This window comes from Rhododendron vialii, chromosome 11a, assembly GCF_030253575.1.
Source record: "Rhododendron vialii isolate Sample 1 chromosome 11a, ASM3025357v1".
Lineage (NCBI taxonomy): Eukaryota > Viridiplantae > Streptophyta > Magnoliopsida > Ericales > Ericaceae > Rhododendron > Rhododendron vialii.
In genome coordinates, this window is record NC_080567.1 from 3,734,475 (window position 1) to 3,741,460 (window position 6,986).

At 38.4% G+C, this 6,986-nt stretch overlaps 1 long non-coding RNA gene across 1 annotated transcript; it reads right to left on the reverse strand.

Annotated features, from left to right (window-relative positions):
• Positions 1–3,341: 3,341 nt before the first annotated feature.
• LOC131308160 (uncharacterized) lies at positions 3,342–5,590 on the reverse strand. Its single transcript, XR_009194351.1, has 2 exons — positions 5,382–5,590; positions 3,342–3,601 (listed from the first exon to the last, which is right to left on the reverse strand). It is a non-coding gene; the product is annotated as an uncharacterized LOC131308160 (long non-coding RNA).
• Positions 5,591–6,986: the final 1,396 nt, after the last annotated feature.

Genomic DNA, 6,986 nt, shown 5'->3' on the forward strand with positions numbered 1-6,986 from the left:
CGCAAAATCGCCCTTTTATCCTTCCACGAATACGCCACACCAAATATTTGTACCGTCTATCTCGACGTGCCATGCGATTACAAAAGAAAAATTCAACCTCAAAAATAGGGGTCTCTACATTCTACCCTCCTAGAAAGAAATTTCGTCCTCGAAATTTGATCACCCAAGTCCAACCGAGTCAATAACCACAATACCAAACCTCATACTGCCATGTCATAATCATCACATCATCCCCTCCTTTCTACGTAGACTTTTCTTATCTTGATTACTCCACAAAACCCTCACCATCGATATGGTTCGACCACTCAACACTTAATCACAAACCACTATCATCTTCACCAAATCCTCAAGTCCTCACATCTGTATGAAAGTTCTGGATTCCACATACCTACATGACAATTATACCAAAATCCAACAAATTAAACTACTCATGAAAACTCGAATTCTAAACTCCAAGTTCTATCTTTCCCAATCAATATCAATCAATGAATCCAGCATTTACTCACCAATCCAAATAACCTCAAACACCTCCACTGGAACAAAACTAATAAGCCTCGAACCCTTAAACCACATAACAACTCATCACCTTTTGCTCAGCTATAAACATTCACTCACCACAGTCAAACTCCTCACGCTTCCAGCTATTGATATTTCTCTTAACTTCAAGTATAAACACATCTCAGATCTCACAATTGAATCATTCTATTGGTACTGCTATTAATAGGCATCGTTATCACTCCCTTAACAATTATCAAATGGCCCCGTGCCTCATGGCGCACTCACTTCCCTCTCATAAGGACACAATTAACCTCCATCGGCACATCAATACATTTATAACACAAAACTGCTAGCCATTACCTCCATTTCACATCTCTGTTACCCACATTACTCTCATATCAATTTCACATAAATCTCAAATGTCTCTCCCTTTTTTTTTTATCCATCTAACATTCAAATACAATCAAAAGTCTAACACTATTCCATTTTCCTTAGCTTACTCAGTAACACCACCGACTCCCATTCTAGAAATCCAAATTCACTTCTATGGAATGCGTCCCGTCTACATAACTCTTCACAACACAACATTAAAACCGTTATGGTAAACTATCAATCCACTATTTTCCTTAAACCCAGTCCTTCATCTATCACTGCTGCTACTCAAAGGAAGGCATACACTACTCGTAGCAAATACTCACATACGCACCACTATTTATTCTACATCGTATACTAAAAGCAAATTTCACGCATTGAGATTACATAACGAATCAAACATGTAGGTTAAAGCTAAACAACAACACATTTCATACACAAAATATTTCAACAAACCCACGGTACAATTTAATAGCTTACACAACACCGAACACATCCACGGATTGACAGACTCACTAAGTATCTAGCAGATTCATAGAGTGTCCAATAGACTCACAGAGTATCCAACAGACTCACTCAGTATTCACGGACTCACAAAGTATCCAACACTCCACATTTCATGGCTCTAGGAAGTCCAACAGTAATCGCGTTCTCTTCAATCTCGTAATACGTCACACGATGTCTATTCACTTTACCAATCTTGGGCATTCTCATTCATTTAGTCAAATCAAATCACATATTTCTCATGTTCACAATCTTAAACATCACATCATAAATACACGTATCATCAATACTAATCATTCCTCTATTTCAACAACATCACAACCTAACAACATCTCATCATTCTGACACCTGCACAATGTGTGCAATAGCTGCACCAACTAACATACAATACTATTGATTGTTTCCATACTGAAATCTAGTCACCGATACAATCCAATTGACAGACTTCCCCCTGGATACCCTCAAGACTCCAGGGTTTCAAACAACATATCTATTCTTTTCATTATACTCTAAGACTTCTACTACCTCATCACTTAGGAACCAATTCTCTCGCACCAATAACTTTTAACAATTCCGCTCACCACAAGTTCCACAGCTCACAAATTTCTTCTCTTAACTAAGTAGTCATAACGACATCAATTTTCCTCAAAGATATTTACCACAGTTGCACTCAACCTCAATAATATTAACCACATCATTCCCATCACCATCACTGCTATCACTACCACTATTTAAACCTTAGTCCCTTTCAAATCTATCACCTCAATGGCATACCGTAGTGCATCGTATAATGTCATTAGTCTAGTCTACGTCTCCAATTGCATCACACACAATCTCTACACTTGAATCTTTCAACTCACAACATACTATTTCTCCACAAGCCTATCGCTTCAAAATTTCTACTATTTCCACCCAGGACATTGACTACACTCCACTGCATAATCAACCACAACAGTTTTCATTCATATTGCCCTCACTTCAAACAAGTTTCTCACTACATACTGACATTAATCACTCGCCTCAAGTCACATCAATGTAGTACACCTCAAGCCTTGTCTCTTTTTTTTCTTTTTTTTTACCAAACAATGCTATCACTATTTTCTACCATCCTGTCATAATGACACCACCATGATATTCACCTCGACAATGGAGACTGCAACACCATAACACTTCCCTTTTTCTACGAACTTTCTACGTACAACCATCTATCTCAAGCCTAGAGATCTAATCCCTATACACAATACTAGTGTCCAATTGACTTTCCAAGACTTCCATCTAGAAGGAGTGGTGATCAGGCGCCTCTTCCAACTGGATCTCATCGGTAGTCGCCTGGGTGTCCAGAAGACACATACCGTATCCTGACACCCTACTTATAACCCTCTTTTCCTAAGTCAACTTTAACTACGTATAAATCACTATAGAGGTTTAGCTTGCCCTACCTATGCTCACAATCACAACCTCATTAACAGTCACAATAACGACTACCCATAAGATAACCAACCACAAATGTTACCTCAACTGCTAACACCTTAAGACACTTTCTAGCTCATCTCCTAACATATACGTTACTCTCCTCGTACTTACACTTAACACAACTCAAATCTCACAGGATTTACTCCATGCACATAATACTTAGTACGTAATCCACACAATTCAAATAGATACACATCAAACATTCATCTCAAGAGTCATATCAATAATCTATCTCTTTCATCGCATGCCAACGTATATTTTGTTTCACATGTTGTCATTACCACGATCACAACCACAACAATGAGGTCAAAGCCTCCAACTTCCCAACACGTGTCAACAATTCTATGTCACTCTGCCATAATGCAAAATACAATACCTCAATGATGTACAAATTCGTTCATGCAAGCACACATGTGTTGAAACAAAACATGTAGTGAATTTTGAACCCATGAGACTAAAAAGTCTCCCCACGGTCTCTAGGTATTCTAATACCAAGTTGTCACGCCCTCGATTTTTAACATAAATAACAATACCATTTTAAATACGAATCCTCACAATAGTACATACGGTACCCCAAATTACAATACAGTTTCTGAATCTCACAAATCTGTCAATTGATACAGTATTCAAACATAGAGAGAATAGTACAATGCAATTTAATTTACGATGAAAGACAAGTACTTCAGAAAATAACTTTCGTTTGTGATGTCTGCATGCACTTCACACCCTCCAAGACTGTGTTCCTGTAGTGTACCTGAAAATGATAGGTTGAGCTACACTAGTCCAGTAGAGAAATCTATACTTAAGCTATGTGAAAATGCGAGAGAACATGCAGCAAGAGTGAGTGAAGTTCAATAAGCGAACACAAGAAAACAAGGTTTACCACAACAAACAAGCGGGCTACGACCACAGGATTCTAGACGTCTTATAAATATTCCTAACTGTTCACACATCAAACTAGCAACATTAACAAACTCGCATCTGTATACCTCAATCAATAATCAATCCTTAATCATCTCATCGTCTCTCGTATGATACCACAATCTTTCTCACTTCCACCTCATTCATCATCAAACCCCTTCGCCATGAAACTTTCCCTTCTGATTTCAAAAAAAAGATAAAGTATTACAAAACCAGATCAAGCTCCATTGATTCGAGCTTGAATATCGGAGTCCGTTGATTTGGGCCCAAATACCGGAAACCGTTGATTCGCGCCCAAATACCGAAAACCGTTGATTCGCTCAAGAATATCAGAGGATTTTTTTTATCAAAATCCTTTTCCTTTCAAAAAAAAATGATTAAACGCCAATCTTTCATCATTTTTCCAATAATCACACATTATTCCACATTTCATCATTTACGGTCTTCGCATGTATCGCTCATAGTCCAGTCATATCACCAAGTAGTGATACCCGTTCATTTGCATGGTCCGGTCATATCACCAATTGGTCATGATGATACCCGTTCATTTGCATTGTCCACAATATCAAACTATCATTCATTGTCCCATTTTCATTACAAACAAAGTACCATATCGTACATCGACAAATACACACGTCCACGCCATTCCTCTGGATATGTTCCCGCATCCCATACAACGTATTAACCACAAATAGTCTCCACTAAACCCAATCTACTAGTTCCTGTGCTTAAATCCCATAGAACGAATACTAAAGAAATTTAGAGAAAACAATGACACGAATCGCAAGGATACGAAATGACAAGCCGAAAATGAAACAATCATCTAGTTCACCATCACATTCAAAGTGTCCCGTGTTTCATAGTTAATAAGTCTTTTGTTCCAAGTGCACATTCCGGGTATTTGGGACCCCGTTCATCCGCTGCCGGTCATCACACCAATAAGCGGACCCGTTCATTCACTACTGGTCATCGCACCAATAGGTGGACCCGTTCATTCACTACCAGTCATCGCACCAATAAGTGGACCCATTCATTCAGGGTATTTAGGACCCCGTTCATCCCCTGCCGGTCACCACGCCAATTGACGGGCCCGTTCAAGTTTCTTTAAGCCATTTCATTACTCATGTCATCGATTCTTATTACATCACCAAGTTACAAAGTTCACAACTTGCATTTGGTGTTCGTGTGCTCCATTTCAATCATATTCCTCACATAGTGTCTTAAGTTCTCGGATCGGCATTCGGCTATCGTATACTTCAAGCTATTCGTCATACTTCCCGTTAAATATAAATTAACATCCTTGAACTCATAAAGATACATACCATCGCTTATGTAAACGAACCACGACATTAGAATGTGAGAACAAAAGTTTTAACAAAAATCTGCTGTGGCTACGGTAGGATCAAAAATGGACTATGGGTAGCGAAACAAATGTTCAGTTTCTGATCAGTGGCTACTGGTAGGACCAAAAACGGACTACAAGTAGCGCCTGGAAATTTCAGCGCGATACACAGATTTCAAGGGCCGACAACACACTTCAAAACAACAATTAGACACGAGATTTAGGTACAAATTCTACTCATCAATGCATAGAACAAGTAAGAAATCCCTACCTCAAGAGTTTTGAGCAAAACCCGACCTTTTGACCAAGTCAACCGAGCTCCCACGAGGTCCGATCATGAATTTTCTTGGATATTCGGAAAGTCCATGGTTCGTATAGCAACTTTAATTCTCGGACATTGTCCAGAATCACACCCTAGGTAGATGAAATCGAAGAGAGAAGAGAGGAGGGAGTTTTTCGGAGGAGAGGAGGACAGAGAGAGAGAGCCGACAATGAAAAAGAGAGAGAATGGGAATATTTCTCCTCCTGGACAAATAATAAAGGTGGGGGAGTAATCCCCTACTTCTCACACCACACACTCACACGTGCACCTTTCGCACAATCACCCTTATATCCTTCCACGAATACGCCACACCAAATATCTATACCATCTATCTCGACATGCCATACGATTACAAAAGAAAAATACAACCTCAAAAATATGGGTCTCTACAATTACACACTACTCGGTACCTCAAATAGTGATAGTTGTCATTCTGAGCCAATGCGACCGTTTGATTCCCATGCTCTCTATCATTATTGTCAAGTATTCTTTAAAGCCGAAAGGCTGTCCATGAAGGCTAAAGTGTTTTCTCATTTTCTTTATCTTGAAACACACCTATTTCTTCTTCAAAAACATCACGAGACCTCCCTTTATAAAAAGAACTTAATTTGTTTTATTTTTGCCTTCTTTTCTCATATTAATATAGATGTCAAGAGCACATGCTCTTTAAGACATATGGGTACACCTCACTTTCCCTTATAAAAGCCCACATTTTGCCACCTATACACACCCATGCTTAGTGCCACATCTTTTTTCTTCCCTTTTTTGTTTCTCAAACGGCAAATACACCTTTGCTCCATATAATATTATTGTACCATCTCAAGAGTAATAGTATTTTTATTCAAAATCTAAAAATAATGATAATTATAAACACCAAAATATGGGTCGTTACAATTAATCTCCCCACCTTAGGAAATTTCATCCTCGAAATTTAGCGTCCGCATAACCTCAAAAATTTACACATCCTAATAACCTAAAAAATGTTCAGTGTGCATCAACCTCAAAGATCAGCATGAATTCTAATGACCTCAAAGATTGTCCAATCCAAAATAATCTATTTCCAAGACCTCCAAAAATGGAAATCCTAATAACCTAAGAAATCTCAACTACGCTTCCGCTGCGAACTCTAATAAACAAATTTTTCTATAATCACAAAAGTCGCATGCCTCAAAATTATCTTGCCCATCAAGTCCCATGTAAGTCCTATTCCCTAAGCTCTGATACCAAATGCGACGAGCCAAATTTTTACATTGCCTCAAAATAAATACATCTCCAATAATTACAAGTTTTCAAGATAAATATACATGGTGGGCCCTAAAAACCTCCAAAAATGATACGGACTTTCTAAGTAATCTCTAAAATTTAGTCTTTTAATATTTCAACTCGGGTCCCCGCTAATCTGCTCTGCACCAGAAAAATATAAAAAGCCCGGGTAGTATATGCAATACGAGGACAATTAACATGGCTAGCCAAAAGAATATGCTCAATAAACGAGGATAACAAATCATGTAAGATCATTCAGGATGTTTTCATTAGTAGCCTCATACCCGGCTC